Source organism: Eubalaena glacialis, chromosome 17, assembly GCF_028564815.1.
Source record: "Eubalaena glacialis isolate mEubGla1 chromosome 17, mEubGla1.1.hap2.+ XY, whole genome shotgun sequence".
Taxonomy (NCBI): domain Eukaryota; kingdom Metazoa; phylum Chordata; class Mammalia; order Artiodactyla; family Balaenidae; genus Eubalaena; species Eubalaena glacialis.
In genome coordinates this window covers 4,945,748-4,966,740 of record NC_083732.1, presented here as the reverse complement: position 1 = coordinate 4,966,740, position 20,993 = coordinate 4,945,748, and the positions used below count along the sequence as shown (strand labels likewise).

Sequence of the window (20,993 nt, the reverse complement as noted above, 5' to 3'; positions counted from 1 at the left end):
GGTTTCCTTATCAATACCAAGAATATCAATAACACACCTTGTAAGGAATTGGTCATCTAACAGAGGACACACACTCAATAAATGAATGCTATTTTTATTATGTTTTCTGTAAAAGGTAATTATGGCCTGGTATGAAGGTCAAGCAAGTAATGACTGTGCAGGTGTCATTATAAGATTCTTCCGGGAATTCCCTGGTGGTCCAGTGGTTAGGACCCGGTGTTTTCACTGCCATGGCCCAGGTTCAATCCCTGGTTGGGGAACTAAGATCCTACAAGCCACGCAGCCAAAAAAAAAGGAAAGAAAGGAAGGAAGGGAGGAAGCAAGACGTTATGGAAAAACCCAAATGAACTTTTTCGCCAACCCAATAAGATTCTTCCAATTAACACAGAAATTGGGGACTTCCCTGGTGGCGCAGTGGTTAAGAATCTGCCTGCCAATGCAAGGGACATGGGTTCGAGCCCAGGTCCGGGAAGATCCCACATGCCGCGGAGCAACTAAGCCCGTGCGCCACAACTACTGAGCCTGCGCTCTAGAGCTCGCACGAGCTAAAACTACTGAGCCCACGTGCCACAACTACTGAAGCCCACGCGCCTAGAGCCCGTGCTCTGCAACAAGAGAAGCCACTGCAATGAGAAGCCCGCACACCGCAACGAAGAGTAGCCCCAGCTCGCCACAACTAGAGAAAGCCCGCGTGCAGCAACGAAGACCCAATGCAGGCATAAATAAATAAACAAACAAATAAATAAATAAAATTAAAAAAAAAAAAAGAAAGACATTGGTTTTCCCTTCTGTGCCAAACTAACCACTCCTAGCTCCTTTTCTCCTTGAGCCTCAGACATCAGTATTTGGTCTGAAGAAAGTGAGTTCAGTCTGGATCCTGAGGCTCATCATTATCTAGTCTTCAGTAAGTAAGACAGTCTAGATTTGGGGGCCTATGAGCCAGAAAGGTCCTTTAGCTCCCTGCAGAGCCCAGGCAGCATGGAAAAGTTAAGTCATCCTGGTGTGGTCCCTCCTTTGTCCATCGTTCATCCAAACATTCTTTCCCTTAGCAACACACGGTGTTTCTGAGCTTGGACAAACATTTCAAAATGCACTTCGGGCTCAAGTCCAAGCGCGCATCTAGGTTCAGAAGACCACAGCCTTTGCAAAATCTTTTCAGTCATTTCCATATCGTTGCACAGAATAAGCTCCCTAAAGACTATGATGGCCAGAAACTGATTACTTGGGCAAAAAGAAAAGCAAATAGGAAATGTTTGTGAGGCCTCTATTATGTTTCAAGTACATCCACATAAATAATCACAGATGAACTTCAAAAGACCTTCTGTTAGGAATCTTCACATGACACATGGCCACAGGGAGATGTCGAGAAGTCAGGTGACTTGCCCAAGATTATACCTCCAACTGTGAGAATTCATACCTGCGAAGGTGGAGCCAGGTCATGTGACCGGGTCCGCTGTCTGTCATCCCCGGAGGACGCTCCTCTCACAAAGAAGAGGAAGAATTGGCTCAAACGATCCCATTTCACCTGAGGCCTGTGAGAGCCCACGAGAGGCTATGGTCATGCCCGTTCTCCAGGTGGGGAGCTGGGGCTCACAGACGCTGCTCCCGCCAAGTAAACCTGGGGGTTAAGAGCAGTGCCATCACCCCCGGGCAGCAGGGGCGGGGGGGGCGGGGGGCAGGCGAGGAGGCAGCAGAATGCAGCAGGGCAAATGCCCACACTTCACCCTCAGAACTTAAAACTCCACTTCCCAGCATTCCCTCCCTAGTAACTTCCATCCAGGCTCAATAACACTGCCCTTTACTACCATCCTGGAAGATTCTGCTGGAGAGGACCTTTATTTATTTTTTTAAGTAGAAGAGCTAAAAGAGAGCAACTACGACGCGTACCCTGCTCCTCAGGCATCCCAAGGCAGCCGTGCAGCGACACAGCCACGCAAGCTGCTAGACTGCTACCAACGCACACCTCACCACCTCCAGCAGATGGGTAAGGAAGCCGGCTAAACTGTTTCCCCATCTTTTCTCTTTCTATTCTCAGCTAAGGAATGCACTTCTTCACTGGAAACCCGCCCTGCTCTGGCCAGTCCCCTTGCTAATCCGCCCCTCCCTCCATCCCCAGCTTCCCTCCCGGTTCCAATCTTCCGGATCATCCAACGGTGAAAACGCAGACAGCAAGCATCAGCAGCTGTGGCCAGAGGAAGATGAACCTGGGGCTGGAACTGCAGGCAGTCAAACCATGGGCTCCGTGACCCCCCTGGGGTGGGGTCATTCCCAGCCTTGACCTTGGGACCACAACTGTGACTTCTTCGCAGGAAGGTGGGCACCTCCGTACTCTGCTGCCTGTGTGCGTTTTTCATATTTCATATGAAATAGAAAGTTATACTCCTCGTCCTACTTTAAAAAATATTTTAACTTCCTGAGCATATTGGAACAATTCTACCATTCAGAACTAATGGATGGGAGGGCAAGTCAAATGCATGCATATTCATGACCGGCGAGCATCCAAGAAATGTTTTCTGAATTATGAATAGATGAAGCATTACTTCATGGGCTAATGCATTCCGCAGGTCAAACGACAGCGCTCTCTCACCCCCAACAAAAATAAATGTCAAAACTACGAGAAGCAAAACAAACAGTCAGTCATAAGGGTCCTGTGTTTCTTCACATCAAAAAAGGGAGTCCCATTTTATGAAGACCATCATAACTGAATTCACAAAGCCAGCTGGTACTTTTAAATGTCTGTGTGCGCACTGGCTCTGTGTCACACAGCAGGATGTTTGATTACTTGTGGGTCACTGGAAACCACCCTTATCACACCCACGTTTCTAAATTTGCATTTATACATTTACTGAGCTATGCAGAGATGGGTAGAAAAACAAGCTATGTATGGCGAGCGCCATCTAATTTTACTAACTAATGGTTGAATAAACAGGTATGTAAATAAGGCTCCGATCAAACCCAGTGTGAGAATTTTAGCAACTGAATAGCCAGGGTATAAAACCAGACCAGGACTTGTCCTCCTCCCACTGAACTGCAGTCATTCAACACAGAGATGCCGATGCCAGCCAAACCCACAGCTTGAAAAGCTGTTCATCTGCCAAACCAAATGGCTTTGTACTGCTTTTCAATTTCTAACACTTTATTGTGAAAAAGCCAACACGGGAAACTCAACTAAAACTTGACGCAGGAATGTAGATGCCTTTGAGGAGAGAGAGTGTGGGGAGGTGCAACCGGAGATTCTGTGTGTGAGTATCGTTCTGCTTCTCCATCCGGGGGAAGTTACATGAGGGTTTGCTTGGAGCTAGGCTTACCTATGTGTTTGTATTTTGCTACATGTACATTACACTTAAATTAAAAGAAAAAAACCACCTCTACACTGGGAAAGCGTAAAAAAAATCCTCCTCTTCACACCTATGAAGAAGAACTCCATTAGGAATATTCTTTCCTATTATGTGATTTGGAATTGGGGGTCCGTGGCTAGAAATGACAGAATTAGCAAATCAGAAAGCACCTTTCAGAGGCATCTAGTTCACCTTTTCTGAAAGGTCCTGCAAGAGAGTCGCTTAGCCTGTGCTTACAAACTTCTGACTTGTAATGGAGAAGGACCACTTCACACCCCAGCCGGGTCCCCTGCAGGCAGCTCTGATTGTTAGAAAGCTCCTCCTTACTCTCCAATCCCGAACCCTGCCTTGGTAAAATTCTCCATTATAAACTCACACCACAGCCATTACAAAATCTTGTCAGCCATCAATCCACATGGCCCTGGATTAACGCAGAGTTAGAGACCCCGTCCCCTTCCCCGCAAACAACTGAGCACCAGTCAGCTAGGTGAGCAAATCCCCAGTCAGAACAAGGGCAACTCAGCAAACTCAATGAAATGTCCTCCAGACCACCCTCATCTATTTGTACACATTTCTGCTTATCGAGCAACTTCTTACAACTCATTTTTTAAATTGTAATAAAATACACATAACGAAATTTATATCTTAACCATCTTTAAGTGTACAATTAAGTACATTCATAACCTCACGCAACCATCACCATCCATCTCCAGAACTCTTTTTATCTTGCAGCACTGAAATTCCAGATCCATCGAACAACAACTACCATTCCCCTTCCCCCAGCCCCTGGCAACCACCATTCTACTTCCTGTCTCTATGAATTTGATTTCTCTAAGTACCTCATATGGATGGAATCATACAATATTTGTCCTTTTATTTCTCTTAACATACTGTTCTCAAGGTTGATCCGTATTGTAGCTTGTGTCAGAGTCTCCTTCCTTTTCAAGGCTGAATGATATTCTCTTGCATGTATAGACCACATTTTGTTTATCCATTCATCTGCTGATGGATACTTGAGTTAGCTATTGTGAATAATGCTGCTATGAACATGGGTGTACAAATCTCTCTTCAGGACCCCACTTTCAATTCTGGGGGGTCTATATGCAGAAGTGGAATTGCTGAACCAAAAGGAAATTCTGTGTTTAATTTTGGGAGGAACTGCCAGACTGTTTTCCACAGCATCTGCACCATTTTATTAATCCCACCAGCAGTGCAGAAGGGCTCCAACTTCTCTGCAGCTTCACCAACATTTGTTATTTTCTGGGTTTTGTTTCTGTGTTTGGTTTTCTGGTTAATTCCATATCCACCCTATCCTGTGCTCTAACCACTTACACACTGCCTTCCGTCTTACCAGAACTACTTGTTTCTGTGCACTGATTCAGGTGCCCAGGGATTTCCCGAGCAAGGTGATGGTCACACCCACGACCACAGCAAGTTAGTTTGTCAGCCTCTGGTGTGTGAACAGCCCAGAGAGAATAGAGTACGATCAACTCTTTAGGACAGGAAGTTCACACTTATTAAGGTTTATACCCACCACAATGCCTAACACACAGCACTCAATAAATATACATTTCAAAAATCCATTGTGATTACAGAAGCCCAGTTATCAGCATTAATGCCACACCGGTCTGTGTGACTAGGAGGAACAAAGAGCAGCCAACCACCTACTGTGTACATCACAAATTAGTAATCAGGATAACCTATACTATCTTCCTTCCAATTTCCTGACTTTCACATAAGTCTTTTTTTTCTTTATCCTTTATCCATGTCTCACTTCCCTTCTCTCCTCCCTCCCCCACTCCTTTTCTGTTTGTATCTTAGGACCATCTATGGAGCATTATTTTTTTTACTGATTACCGTCCAACCCAAAGTACACCATTCATGAACCAATCACTTGCAAGAATAAGAGCCTTTGACCAATCAGGGCCACTCTGCAGATGGGGATGCAGAAAACGTCTGCAGAAACTTCAGTGGAGAAGATGGATCCTGATGTGATCTGGGTTCTGTTGGGAAGACAGGCAGGGTAATAGTGCTGGGTGGACAGGCCAACAGTCGTGTCCCTACACATCCTGTACTTACAGCCACAGTGGATGGATATTCAGTCAATCCGACAGTGGCTGGCTTCAACTGCGCAAAAACAGTGCAGAACTAGAACTGACAAGCAGAAACTATGGAAATAAAACATTGTAGCACAAGAGAAAAGCTTTCTAATATCCACAGCTGGACAAAAATGAAACGGGCTGCTTTGGGCAACAGGAATATCCCTGTCACGGTGCTTTTCACAATGTGACCTCCTTACCTGCGTTAGAATCACCTGGGACAGACCCTAACTTTTGAGACCCAATGTTCAAGGGAAAGTGACTATGTGTGAGACACACTGACAAAATCTCTTCCTTCTCTCAGTCTGTGCTTCATGCTTGATACTAAGGTAGATGGGTGATGTCAAGAGCCCGGTGGTTGACACTTGACGCCAGGGGGAACACGTCATTTGTTAAATTGGGCTGTACTGGGCTGCCTTAGTTGAAGACATTAACTACAGCAATAAGGTAACATTTGAGTCATTTGCCAAAACGTCCAGAAATTTTTTTTCTACTAGACTCTTGAAAGGTTATCCACTGGTAAATGAATTTATGGCAAATGACAATTAAATCCTCATTTAGTGGTTATCTTCATTTATTTAAAGCTTTTAAAATAACTGAAAACCATAAAGTAAAATATACGCAGGCAGTTATGAAATTCAACTTGTTGAATTTTCTTTTTTAAATAGATTTGGCATCGTTAAATTTGAAACAACTGGAAAAGTCAATGTGGTCCAGAAAGACAAAAACTAACTCTTTCGGTGCATGTTTGATTATCCTGATGACCATAAACTGTATATTAGAAATTTCTTTGAAGCAGGGACTGCATCCACTGCCCCCATGTCACTCCTCAGATTATGAAGTCTCTCGTTCTTTAAGGATGCCTCCCTTTAAAGCCTCTGACTGGTGAATTCCTTCTCCCCCTATCCTACACAGCTCAGGCATCGTCCCCTCGCTGTCACCGAGAGCCCTGTCCTTCTGTGTGCAGAGCACTCTGTACGTACACGTCTAGGGCAGCACTGAGCAGACTCTGAAAACCACATTTACGCCCCCATGTCCCACTCCTGAAGGCATCTTTGAATGCAGAGGCCATCCTGCTCACGCCTGTAGCCTCTGGCAATTCCTGGTACCTCAGGAAGATCAGAAGTTCAGCTGACCCACGACAGCGGAGGCTCCAGCCCAGGGCAAACACCGTGCTGGGAAGGATGGCCTAGGGCAGACTCCCCCGCTAGACTCCGAACTTTACAGACGCTGAGACAGCGTCTAAGCCTTGTACTATTATGTGCCGGCTGTGTACCAGAAACAGCGTCAGAGATTACGGATCCACTCTGCTAATCCCCACCACACACCTGAGAAGCAGGTGTGGTACTGTTATCATCATTTTATAAATGAAGAAATGGTGAGAATAAGTCACAAGTGTTGGAGCGCAGACTGGGCTCAGGTTTGTCTAACTTGGAAGTCCATCTTCTTTCCACCGTATGATATACCATCTTTTCTCAAGGTTAAAATGAATAATCCCTCGTAGGCACTGAATACATCAGCTATTCAACATGCCATGTCTGATTATGCAAGGGCGTTCCTCGCATAATTGCCAAATTATGCCATTTTGTCCAATCGTCGCCATTCCTAACTATGGTGATGCTTTTAATACACTAATTTGTACGTGGTAAGAACAATGCCAACACCTAGCTGCCGCCGTACAATAAATAGTCTCCATTTAAATCAAATGGAAAATACCGATAACCCCACAGAAACTCAGACCTCAACTCCAAACTTATTTCTTCAGCAGTGTTGCCTCATCAGGAAGCTTCAGATAAATGTCTGGGCAAGCGCCTGACCATCCGGGCAGTCACCAAGTTCCTACTCGCTACTGACTACAAATGATGTAGTCTGATGTCACGTAAAGTAGCAATAAATGTTACTTTCTGGCCCCAGATGAACCTCTGTGGAAGTCCCCGTTCCTCCCCCGGGTTAATCATCCTCCTATTCAGAGCAGACAATGAGTGTCTCAGTGTCGCTTCATTTTTTGGCGACATCACCAATACTTTATTATGGAAGAGTCTAGGCAAGAAGTTGATTGTGATGGGAAAAAAACGGCTGCCCACAAAAAGGCTCCACCATTCACCTCCGTCTACACAGTGCAATCCAACACAGTCCGGGGGACAAGGGTCCTCGGCGCCTGCGCGAACAGCCCCACCCCTGCCTGGCCGCCCAGTGGTGCTGCACAAACTAGTCTCTTCTCCCCCGGCCCCCCGCGGCTCCTTCTCCCCTGCGGGGTTTCCTCCCGATGCTGGGCCTGACTCATGGTAGGTTCTCAAGAAACTCAGCCCTAAATATAAGTAAATATAAGTGGACGCTTCTTTAGGAAAATATCATGTCTGCTTACAACGTTTGCAACGCATGAACTCCTCCAGGGTCGGGTCTGCCTGCAATGATAGCCACACAGCCATCATAAGGGCTACTTTTGCCCCAAAGTTTCCTGATCGCTCCAACTCCCCTCTGCCGCCACGCTGGCTTATTACACGTCATTGCCCCTTACACCGCTGTCCGAAAACCATATAAGTCATGCTCTTTGTAACAAAACAGAGATCTACAAAAAAGAAAAATCAGCGTTCGCCCATCACCCAGAAATAATCAGTGCTGAAAACTTTAGTATAAAACAATTACTGACATGCAGAGCTTATAATTATGCGTCACAGAGAAATATTTTAGTTCAGAAATGGTCATATATATTACGTCTCAGCTTGTGTTCAGCTTTTTAAATGCATCTTTCATATCGGTAAGTATAATTTAATTCTATTTTTAAAGACATTTGCAAGGTATACCATTCATCATATGGATGTATCTTAATTTATGTTTGTGTAATAAACCCCCTTACTGGACTGCAGCTTGTGGAATTGCTGGGACCACCTCTGTGCATTTTATTTCCTTATTTATTTTTGGCCACCCCACTTGCGGGATCCTAGTTCCCCAACCAGGGATTGTACCCGGGCCACAGCAGTGAAAGCCGACTCCTAACCACTGGACCGCCAGGGAAGTCCCACCTCTGTACATTTTAAACTCTGCCCCATCTCACCAAGCTGGCCTCAGCGGACTGCCTGGGGTCAGACTCCCCCAACAAGCTGGGAGGAGGGGCTTTTCACCAAATGTTCTTTCTTTCTTTTCTTTTTCTTTTTTTTGGCGTACAGATGGATGCGCATTTGGGCCCAAGGTGAAGTATGATGTTTCTTGCTACGGATCAAGGTTAAGAAGTTTGAAAGTCACTGATCTACCCCAAATGTTTAACAAGAGGCTATAGCTTGAGTAATTTTTAAAATAGCACTCAACACTGTAGTTAGGATTAAGAAATTATTATAATACCTGAACATTAAAAGATTTCAAAACGTCCACTCAGAGTTTTGTAACAGTTTCCATGATGCAGAATTTCAAAACGTCCACCTTTCTGTGGCTGAAAAACTCCAGCATGGCCGCCGCGGGGTTCTGCCCGAAGAGGCTCCACCCTGAGGGCGAGGCTCATTCTTTTTCTCCCTCCCCTCCCCTCCCCGCCCCCACAAGGACAAACTGAAAAGGAACAGAGCAGAAGGTGCTAGAAAGAGCCCGAACCCGCAAGAAAAAGCAGTGCGGGGTGGCGCCGAAGGCCAGGGCGGGCATCGCTTCCGGGCCGGCCTCCTCCTGTCGCGGGCCTCCCGCGGCACTTCTGCTCTCCGGGCCGCAGCTTCCCCGTGGAAAGCAGAAGTGGGCCTCCCTCTCCAGACGGCCTCTCTGAGACCAGCTTCGCCCCCGCGCCTCCCCGCCCCCGGGGGTTAACATTCACCGGAGACTGGAGCCACCCCGAAGGCCCGGACCCGGGGTGGGGGGGCGCCCCTGACCCGGCTGGAGGCGGAACGCGTCCACACCCACCTCGCCCGCCTCACCGCGGACCCTCCCCAGCGCCGAAGAGTCACTACGGCTCCCCACCCGTGCACGAGCCGGCGGAGACATGCTGGGCCCACAGAGGGCCAGCGGAGAACCGGGGACAGGCGACAAAGAGCTTCCAACCTGCATGACTCGGGGTCAGTAAAGAGAGCGCCCTTAGGGGCTCACAGAAACGGGGGCGTGTGCGCAGGCCCAGCAATACCTGACTTTGTCTCAAGTGTGAACCGTGAAACGGAAATGAGACGCACGTAAAGACCCCCTGAGCCTCAGGATGAAGACTTCTTCCCTGTGTCCTACACCTCACCAAGGGCAGACAGAGCTCCCAGCCTTGAGAAGCGCCCACTCCGATGGACTCTATTAATGTATCCCCGTTCGTAGTCATTGTATGGAACATCACTTATACATCTTAGCGTGATGAAGAATGAACACAGTTACCCCGAGATCAACCAATAACGGTCAACTCCTATCAACTCATGACTTGAAGGCTCTGTAGAATAGTGGGGAAAGAGTTGAAGAGGGGAGTTAGAGAAGAGACACTGGAAATACACTGAGGTTAATAAAATACAAAAAAAGCACAGTTAAAGAACCAACACTTTGGAAGAGTTCTTTACAAATGGAAACTATACCTTGATTATAAATACAACTTTCACGAACTAGCTTGGCAGCAAATAAGAAATGTTGATGCTTAGTCAGTACTAAGGGAAAGTAAAGTTCAGGACAAGATTGAAGAAGAAGCCCAAGAAGGCTGTAACAGGCCCCTGCAACCTGTCAGCATGGATGAGCCTTTTAAACACATCGTCCCCAGTAATTCCTGAAACTTGCTGTTCTAAATTACAAGGGAGCCCTTCCGGCTAACAGAAGCCAAGGATATCTAAAATAAGGTTCAAGTCCTTAAACTGGCCTGTTCCAAAAATTCGAATCCCTCAATGGGCAGATTTCCCTACTATTTTCTACACTTGGGCTTCTCCCCCAAATGGGAACTTACTCAAAATAAATGTCAGAAATGATGAGAGAGTGAACTCAAAGTTTCACAACTTAAGTATCAGGAAACCAGACAGCTGTAAGAAATCTTTCAGTACTTCTGACCAACTTCCTCTTCCCGGTCCTGCTCTTCGTCAATCTTAAAAGACGGGAGGGAATGTCTATCTAGTGTAGGAGTGTGGGCGTAGGACGAGCCTTGTTTATAGCAGGTACCCAGGAAACGGGCAGTGTGTCTCCATGTGCATCCCGCGGGCCCTCTCTCCTTACTTTATATTTTGCCCTCGAGTGACAACTCTCCCTATTATAACAACCACACAAGGAGGCTCGTAGGGTTTCTAAAGAGGCTGAAGGGAATCCCTTTGCAAAGTATTACTTGGGTACTTCTATAGTAACCAGTAAGCACTGGAGAGCCCCCAAGGCAGTCACTAGAGCTGCTCTGACAGCAGCCAGGATAGGTGTCACCTAGGCAGCTATCAGAGCTCCCCCAGCCCCAAGCAGGAAGCCGAGCTGTAAGGCACAGGAACTCAGCTCCCCAGTAGAGCCTAAGTACCCTGCGTGCCGGTACACCTGCTCATCTGCTCTGACAGCCCCTTAGTTCAGACAATTTCCAAGTGATAGAAGAAAATTACCTTGTGATTCTGTCTTAAACATGTTTATTAAATGATAAGTTAATTTCTTTACTTCTAAGTAGTTGAGTACCTACTACAGGTCCAAAGGCAGAAAAATGGGGAAAACTCTAGAGTTGGAGCCAGAAAACATACCTACTATGCCCAGCGATGCCACTTAACCAGGCTTGTGACCTTGGATATGCCTAAACTCTTCTTTTTTTTTTGGTATCTGTCCCTGCCTGCCCTCGGGGGTCATGAGAGGTTCAAATGAAATCACAGTTCAGAAGGCTTCAGAGCCCTGGATAAGCAAAAGGTATCAGCACCATCATTGCCAGAAAGAGCCCAGGAAAGGTTCGAGGCTGTCTCTGCCATCAATGTGTCATTGATCAATGCCCCAGCTAATGACTGTGATGACCTTTCCATGTCAACACTGTCCATGCCTGAGGACACAGAGGTCACTGAGATCCGCAGTGTGAGTGGGCTGTAACGGTGTTCCATGATGGGGACATATATTCCTATTTATACAAATTTTAAATTAATATGGGTTTGTTTATGGATAATATGGTCCCACATTTGTGTGTTTTTTAAAAAAAATTTATTTATGTATTTATTTTTATTTTTGGCTGTGTTGGGTCTTTGTTGCTGCGCGCGGGCTTTCTCTGGTTGCCGCGAGCGGGGGCTACTCTTTGTTGCGGTGCGCGGGCTTCTCATTGCGGTGTTTTCTCTTGCTGCGGAGCACGGGCTCTAGGTGCGCGGGCTCAGTAGTTGTGGCACGTGGGCTCAGTAGTTGTAGCTCGCGGGCTGTAGGCGCGTGGGCTCAGTAGTTGTGGCGCGCGGGCTTAGTTGCTCCGCGGCATGTGGGATCTTCCCGGGCCAGGGCTCGAACCCGTGTCCCTTGCATTGGCAGGCGGATTCTTAACCACTGTGCCACCAGGGAAGCCCGATAATATGGTTTAATGTTGTAAGTTACAAGTCCATATATTCATTTGAACCAGCTGGCATCTCAAATGTTTCAGTGGTTTATTTTTGAATACAAATGTAATGGAACTAAAAGGCTTTGGAAGTCATTGAATCACAACCCCACTGGATCACTTCTGCTAAGAGAATGCCATGGGTGGGGATGGGACACAGATATCACAAGTTCTCTACAAAAGGGTCCAATACCGATGACTGTAAGATAAAGTGCATCTTTTTGGGCAACATCTTACCCAGATGTAGTCTTTGCAGGCTACCTCTTACCACTCCAAATCAAGACTTCTCTCCCAGTGATACACCACAGAAACCAGTCCTGAGTGGAAATGCCCACTTAGAACACTAGCGCTGGGATAACTTGACAGTCAAAAAAGTTCCTCAAATCCCCATTTTAGAATCCAGGACAGAGAGGACCAGTGAGCTACAGATGCCTTAGGGGCCAGCCTGTTCTTCGGCCTTGCACAGGGCCAGGCTCGGAGCAGACTTTCCTTCCTTCTTCCAAGCAATCTTGACCATGTGACAGGCACCAGGGCTAGCATTTTGGACAAGACTGACAAAGCTGTTTTCACAGAGATTTCACTGTAGTGGTGAATGCAGACTATACACATATGAGCAAATCATAACTCTAGTTACTGCTGTGAAGGAAATACTGGCAGAATAAATGGCCCAAGTAATTGATCCCAAATCACAGCTGTGATAAATGGTGGAAGAGACCCAAACTCGGGTTTCCTGGCTTCTTTACATCAGCTGCCCTCTGTCCTTCACTCAGGAAGAGGGTTTTCCCATTCTGCATCCAAAGAGGCCCAGCCGATATATGTATACGTATAGCTGATTCACTTTGCTGTACAGCAGAAACTAACACACCATTGTAAAGCGATTATACTCCAATAAAGATGTAAAAAAACAAAACAAAAAACAAAGAGGCCCAGTCACCAAAAGCCCCTTGTGGTCAAATTAAATTTCTTCAAGCCTCAAAACGGCTTGACTTCCTTACTTCCAAATGAGAACCAAGAGCTACCTGAATCCTACCCTCCTCCAGCAGAGCTTACCTTATCAGGACGTACTTACGAGTACTCAGTAAGCTCCCGTATTCTCTCAGCGCATATTCCCCCCCGCACAGCTTTAGATGGTGCTGGCCAGAGAGAACGCCCCTGCCCTCCTGAACCCTACAGCCGCTGGAGGTAGCCAAGAAATCAAAAGCAAGTCAAACCTCCTCATTGGCTAGTTCTTAGGGTGAGTCAGACTCCGGGGCGCTGCTTTGGGACAGCACGTCTCCGGTGTATTTATTCTGCAGATTTATTAGTAAGGTCAGGTGGCTAAATCTGACAAGCAGGTTTAGGTGTAAAACCCATCAAATTGCAAAGAACCAGGGAGCCTCGTTGTTATGGACAAAATAATTCGCAATAATAACAGCACCGTTTATGGAATGCCTAGTATGTGCTTGGGGCTTTACGTGCAATAAATAGTCCAGAAGGTAGGTATGTTCTCCTAAAGATAAGGAAACCCAAACCGAGAATTTCAATAATAGGCCCAAGTTCACACTCAGCTAGGAAACTGCGAAACCCGGGTTGAACTCGAGTTTCTGAGATGGCAAAGAAGTTGGGGTAATTCAGACACTCAGACACACACACACACACACACACACACACACACAAAACCACGCCGGAGATAACGCAGGAAAGTGAGAACTGACGTTCACACCCTTCCCCCAAGGCGAAGGAAAGGCAACCCCTGAATTCTTAAAATAACTCTCGCTTCCTCTCGGCCGCCGGGGGCTCGGGACCGCCGCCCCGCAGGCCGGGAGGCGCCGGGCTCCGCGGGAGGGTGCGCACCGCCCCCGCCGCCGCCGCGCCCGGACGTCACGCTCCCGCCGGGCCACCGGGGAGGGCGGCCCCCCGCCGGCCTCGGAGGGCGCCCGGGCCGGGCCGCATCGCTCACCTCGGGGACCCGGGGCCCGGAGGGGACGCCGGACCGTGCCAGCGAGGAGTCCCCGCGGGACCGCCGCCGCGCGCGCCCGCGCGCGCCGCGTGGACAGGGGCTTCCCCGCCGCGCAGGGAGCGGCCCGCGCGGGGACAGCATCCGGCCCTCGGGGCGGCGCCGGAGGGACCCGCGGTGCGCCCGCCCCCGCCCGCAGCCCGCGCTCCGCCCCTGCGCCCCGGGCCGAGAGACACCTGCAGAGCCGCCCGCCCCGGCCCCCCGCCCCCCGGCTCCCGCCCGCGGCTCACCAGCTCCGGGTGCGAGTCGCGGGGCGGCGGCGGCGGCGCTCCACGGTGGCCGGGGGTCCGAGCGGGGGCCGCGACGGGGCGGCCCGGCGGGGCGGGGCGGGGGGCGCGCGGCTCGGGGTGCGGGCTGGGGCCCGGGGTGGCGCGGCCGCCCCGCCTGCCGCGGGCTGGAGGCTGCGGCGCGTCCGGCCCCGAGGCGCCACGGCCGGGAGCGAGCGGCGGCGGCCCGGAGCGAGCGGCGGAGGAACTGGCCGTCGCCGAGCTCGGCCGGGAGGTCCCAGCTACTTCCTGGTGCTTGGATTTGCATACCGCGCCTGGAGGGCGGGGAAGTGACCGTTTGGCCCCTGCCCAAGGTTTGGGGCTTTGGCGTGGCCGTCGCGCCGAGCTTTGAAGGCAAAGAAACCTGCGTCCCAGCCCGCAGCTCCGGAGCGTGGAGCCGCCCCGGGCCCGACCTCCTCCGGCGGAGGCGGACAGAAGGATCTCCAGGAGACCCTCTGGCGCCTGGCGTCCTGGCACAAAGACGGAACCCCTCGCGTCTCCTTTCCTTCCCTTCCAACCTACTCGCTAGAGTGTTAGGAAGCGGGGTGCCCCTGGCAGCAGAGGGACGCGCTCTGCTCCCCCAACGTTTGGAGTTCCCTAGAGAGAAGATGCTCAGGGTCTCCTTGAGTTCTTAACCAGTAGAGTCGCTCCTTGAGGGTGTACACGGGGGTGTTCAGGGCGTTGATAGGGGTGGGGGGTGGTCGTGGACTTAAATGGCCTGGGGGTTCCTCAGTTCCTCAAAACTTCAATCTCCTCCCGGAAAAATGGAGACAGGGTACTGGGAGCATGTGAAGGGCTCGCCCTGTGCCTGGCACACGTTCACCCCCGCGTGTAGCGCGGTGCTTGGCGCACAGCAGGTGCCTGACCGTCGTTTGTTGAAAGAATGACTGCATCTTCAAGCTCACGGTCCAACTCAGTAAATGCCACGTACAAACCCAAGGTAGATTATCAGTCTTGTTCTAAGCAAGATTCCGCTTGCTGGGATCTCAGCATTGCACTGCAGTGTAGCGTTTACGAGGAAATAAACAGCTCCCTATAGGAGATTGGACTTTGTGTTAACAATAGCAGACACCTACATAGGGCCTATTGGGTGCCAGCCACGGCCCCAAGCTCGTGAGACCGATGACCTTTTATTAACAATGTTCTTGAGAGGCCGGCCCACCTGAGGCTACAGCCATAGTCCAGCGGTCCAGTCTGCCGTCTTATAACATGACCCAGGGAGCAGTCATTTATTACTGGTAACAGAGGAAAAGGTCTGCAGCCTACTGCCTTAACCAACAACAACAAAGTAGGATGGTTTCTACCTGTGATGATCCCTGGTATGTAGTTGGTTAGTTTCCTGTTGAAGACGAGGGATTGGGTTACCTGTTGGAAAGTGTTGATCATGTCATGGATCCTATGGAATAATTCACTACCTGAGGGCCCGTTTCCTGGACTTTTCTTCCGAATGACCTCTTAAATATCTTGGCCTTAATTTAAAATATCTACTATTACCAATGAGTCCTTGAGGTCCTGGCTAAAGGCACTGGCAAGTAGGCATGGGACACAGAATGTTTGGTGTTGGCTAATCCATCTGGAAGGTCTTGCCAGTGTTTATGGTGAAAGGGCTCTTGGAGCAATAAACAGAACAGCAGCAGGCAGAGCTGGGCTTGCACCAAGCTCCACCACTTCTTTTTTTGTGTGATAAAAGTAAGGATCTCCAAAAGAGATCCCCAGAAGTATTATTTATTTATGTATTTTTAATTTTATTTTTTATTGAATGAAATTTCCTTTAAATTCTGCAGTGCTTTTACAATTTTCAAAAGTTTCACACACATGATTTTTCTAATCCCTTAATAATCCCTTTTGCTTTTTAAATCCCTTACCCCTAAAATACCCCTCCCCAAGCTCCACCCCTTCTATTTATTCATCCATTCATTCATTCATTTGGCTGCACCAGGTCTTAGTTGTGGCACGCAGGATCTTTTAGTTGCAGCATGCAGGATCTTAGTTGAGGCACTCGGGATCTAGTTCCCTGACCAGGAATCGAACCCGGGCCCCCTGCATTGGGAGCATGGAGTCTTAACTACTGGACCACCAGGGAAGTCCCAGCATTGCTTTTTGTATTTCTCTCTCTCCTGCTGTCAGACAGATTCTCTGTTGAGAAGTGAGCACAGAATGGAATGATCAGAGGCAGCTGCAAATCAGCAGAGACCCCTTAACGGGCAAGTGGGCTTCTGAAGGAGATGAGGGCTGTGACTGGGCGGGGGGGAGACACAGGAGAAGTAGTGGAAATGGCGTCAGCTAGGTATAGTCGATCCTCATTTTTTTCAGATCCCATGTTTGCAAACTCACCTACTCATTAACATTTACTTGTAACCCCAAAGTCAGTATACAGGCAGCACTTTCACAGTCGTTGGTGGACATGAGCACAGCGGTGAGCGTTTTGAGTCACCCGACTCACCTAATTCCCAGCTGAGGTCAGCAAGGCGTTTCTCTGCCCTCTCCTTTTAGCTCTTGTTATACAAACATGAGTCCTTATGTGATCTGCCTAGTGCAGCTTCTTTGCATTTTTGTGCCTTTTGTTGGTGAGTTCAGTATTTAAAATAGCCCTGAGCATAGTGCTAAAGTGCTGTCTGGTGCCCAGAGCACAAGAAGGCTGTAATGTGCTTTCATGGAGGAAACAAGGTAGCAGATGAGCTGCCTTCGGACGTGACTTGTGCTGTTGGCTGTGAGTTCAGTGTCACTGAGTCAACAATATACGTTACATAAGGTGTTTTTAAACAGAGACGCATAAAACAAGGTTATCTATCAATCAACTGATGAAAATGTGGCAGCCAGAGGCTCCCAGCCACCTAACCCTGTATTCCTCCTAGGAACAGTGGCTCAGTATTCGCTAACTCATTATTTGTGGCGACTGTCTAGACCAAGACTCCCGCGAATAATGAGAATTTACTGTGTGTAGGAATAGCCCATCGTTCCGTGGGAGGAAAAAGAAAGGCCTGACCTCAAGGAGATTCTCCTCCATCACGACCTTCAACTTCCCACTCCCGATCACGGCACTTACAGCTGAGACTGGTCATTTCTGCACACACTTTCATGTCAGCCCACCCACCTCACCATCTGACCTGCAGCCCACCCGCTGCCATGTTGTGGACTGTCCCCAGTGCCCCTCTGGAGCTGCCCTCCAGGGCTTCAGGCTCCTCAGTGGAACTCAGGGACTCTTACGGCTCGTCTGCGGAAGCCCCCAGGTTGGTTTTGCAGGGAGGGGCAGAGCGGAGGCTAAGACTCTCCATCTGACCCTTGCAAACGTGGACACAGACCTGAGCGTATGGTGCAGAACAGTGGTGCTCAAGCTGGTGGCACCTGAGAATCACCAGCCCAGGCCCTTCCCAGGTCTTTATTTATTTTTAAAAATTTATTTATTGATTGATTTTTGGCTGCCGTGCCCGGCATGTGGGATCTTAGTTCCCCAACCAGGGATCGAACCTGTGCCCCCTGCAGCGGAAGCTCGGAGCCCTAACCACTGGACTGCCAGGGAATTCCCTTCCCAGGTCTTTAAACTAAAGTCTTGGGGGTGGGATTCGGGGTCCCAATAATCAGAGACTTTCAGAGACTTCAAATCTCCCCAGATTGTACCAGTGAGCAACCAAGATGGGGAGCCACTGGGAAAGACCCCCAGCCAGACATCCTGGGAGAATATGGGACAAATCTGCCAAACAGATGGATTTCTGCTTCTCACCAGTGTTCCTAGTAAAACACGCTGGAGAGCCTTTCATCTGACGCATTTGGCACTGATGAATCAAACAAGTTGTTTGAAGTGGGGACATCATAAAAGTGATGTAAATGTCCCTTAAACATTTTACTTGAACTTCAACCTAAAGTACATTCATTCAGGAAATTCCCTTGCGGTCCAGTGGTTAGGACTCCGCGCTTCCACTTCAGGGGGCATGGGTTCGATCCCTGGTTGGGGAACTAAGATCCTGCAAGCCATGCGGCCAAAAAATAAATAAATTAATTAAATTAAATAAATAAAGTACATCATTCACCCCCAATTTCTCATCTCACAGCAGGGCATTTCCAAATTCACCTTGCTGAGGTGGTGGGAGCTGGAATTGAACCCCATTCTGTCTGACTGACATCAAAGCCCAGCTCAGACCCTTAGATGACAAGGCTGCCTACGAAGTTCAGGCTTCTCAGCCTGAAACACCCGAGACACAGCACCGTGCGCCTGGAAGCAAACGGAGAAATTGAGGCCGAGTCTTCTCCATTCCTTTACATTTATGAAGGAAGACCCAAGCTACCTGAACAAGAAATTATTAAAACTGAGACAAACAGTAAAAGTAGTATCGCCAATAACTGGGATCGGAATCTTATCAAATTCACAACAAAGTTAATTTGTTACTCAGTGATACACAACATTGTTCTACATGGTAATGAGACCAAAATCGTCAGCTATGCATAAGAAATTCTCTCCTTGGAATACTACTCGGCCATAAGAAAGAATGAAATACTGCCATTTGCAGCAACATGGATGGACCTAGAGATGACCATACTAAGTGAAGTAAGCCAGACAGAGAAAGACAAATATCATATGATATCACTTATATGTGGAATCTAAAATATGACACAAATGAACTTATCTACAAACAGAAACAGCCTCACAGACACAGAGAACAGACTTGTGGTTGCCAAGGGGAGGGGGGAGGGATGGAGTGGGAGTTTAGGATTGGCAGATGCAAACTAGTATATGTATGTACAACTGAATCCCTTTGCTGTACGCCAGAAACTAACACAACATTGTAAATCAACCATGCTTCAATAAAATAAAATTTTTTAAAAAAGAAATTGTCTCCTATAGTCAGATTGGGGGTTCCTAGGGTCTAGCAGGGAACACCCAAAAGGTAAGAGGGAGAATTGCTTCTGACTTCATTTGTTTTCTCTCTGAGGAGGAGTCCCCAGGGCCACCTCCCACTCTTTCCTACCTTCTGATCCTCAGTGAGGATGCCCAGCCCCTCCAATCGAGCTGGTCGCAGGACCCGAGGGTCTGCCCTGTCCCCTGGTCTCATGTCTAGAGGTGCCAAACCTGTTTTCTGGGTGCCCCTCTGGTTTCTAGGAACTCATGTATTTAGCTTTTCATAATTTCAGACTTAGAGAAAAATTCCAAACAACACAAAGAATCAGCAGATATCCTTCAGCCAGATTCTCTGACTGTCCGTGTTTAACCATATTTGCGCTCTGTGTCTACTGTAAGGTTCCTAGTCTTCATCAGACTTTCCCCCATTAAGCATCCATTGACAGTTCTTGCCTGGGTCGATGGTTCCTGTGATGGGTGCCAAATGCTGTATCCTATGACTTTTGAACAAAATGAACTTTCTGGAACTGGATGTGTCAGTCAAAGGAGGTAGGAAGAATTTGGAAAAACAGGCAGCAAGGATCAAACAGAATGGCATAAAACCACTTGATTCTCAGAGCAGCTTCATGATGTAGTCTAATCAGAGATCTTTCTTAAGGTCAATCGGCATTAAGACTCTGGCAGTTTGGATGGAGATGAAGGGGCAAGGGGTCACGAGGTGCCCAGGACATCATGAAGGAAGTTGGGCTTCGGGGGAAGTAAGCCAGTGCAGTCCAGGAAGCAAGGCTGGGGCCTGAGGCAGGTGCTGGGTGGGAAAGGGCTGCAGAAAGACACCTGCCCTGCTCCGGGAGTCCAGGGGTGCGTCACGCAGACCTTGATCTTGAGAGCTGCCTGCGCAACTTAACTCCTTCTGGAAGATGCAGCTCCAATGATCACCTGTAATGGTCACAGCAACAAACAAGTCGATTAACAGAGGGAGGCATGGATGGGGTGCCCATCTCCAGGGATGAGCAGAGGCCATCAACTCCACTGTCAGAACTGAGCAGGAGTCCCGCTGCGGCTGGCTGGGCTGGGGCCGGGGCCCAGGCATGGACCAGCCAGAGCTCAGCTGCAGCGCTGCTAGGCTCTCCTGTTACATTTTCTACTCCACCTTCTTTTAAGCTCTCCTATAAGTAGCTATTCCATGGGGAAGCATTCCTGGTTACCTTGATCTGGGGACCTTGAGTTGTACCCAGTCTCAGAGGCTCCATGTGGGAGCTCCAGGAAGGGGCTCCAGTGTGTGTCCCACCTCGTGGACCCAGGTGATAAGTGTGTGGAGAGATGCTCCCGTCGGTGGAGACCCTCCCCGCTGCTCAGAGCTGGCAGGGGTCACGTCTGAGGCCTTGCCATGGGGCTGCCGCCTTGGCCTCTGTCATAGACGTGACCACAAAGTAGTTAAAATCGTGAGCGTGAAAGGGCTGCCCGTGGGTGTCTGCGCCGCTTTCCCGGCATGAAACAAACCCAGCCTCCTCCCCAGAGCTTTACGTCACTCTGTGCTGACAGAATTGTCCACGTGACCTTTCACGATGACCTGTCAGGGGCCCTTCAGGGTCTGGCTCAGGCCATCACCCCTCTTTCACCCACCGACCCCTTCAGTCAGCCTGCACATCCTCCTGGGGACCAGAAGCGGCGTGGCACTCTGAACTCGATTCCAGAAACACAGCATCTGGTGAAGACGCGCCAGATGAGGATGGTTGTGTAAAGTTAATGACTTTTATATTCTGATATTTTTTATCTGCATTGGCCAGTGCTGTATCATTTTTTTCTTTTTTCTTTTCTTTTTTTTAAAGAACTTCACATTACCTTTTATTTATTTATTTATTTATTTATTTTTCGCTGTGTTTTGGGTCTTCGTTTCTGTGCGAGGGCTTTCTCCAGTTGCGGCAAGTGGGGGCCACTCTTCATCGCGGTGCGCGGGCCTCTCACTATCGCGGCCTCTCTTGTTGCGGAGCACAGGCTCCAGTCGC

At 48.8% G+C, this 20,993-nt stretch overlaps 1 protein-coding gene across 3 annotated transcripts in view; it reads right to left on the bottom strand.

The window, feature by feature from the left end:
• LYN (LYN proto-oncogene, Src family tyrosine kinase) overlaps positions 1-14,203 on the bottom strand; it is a 109,594-nt gene extending 95,391 nt beyond the window's left edge. For 2 of the 3 annotated variants that reach the window (XM_061172233.1, XM_061172234.1), the window contains exon 1: positions 14,118-14,203. The gene's annotated coding sequence lies outside the window, so the exon portion shown is untranslated. The remainder of the gene's footprint in view (positions 1-14,117) is intronic. The other variant, XM_061172232.1, reaches the window with a different exon arrangement.
• Between the last annotated feature and the right edge of the window lie 6,790 nt (positions 14,204-20,993).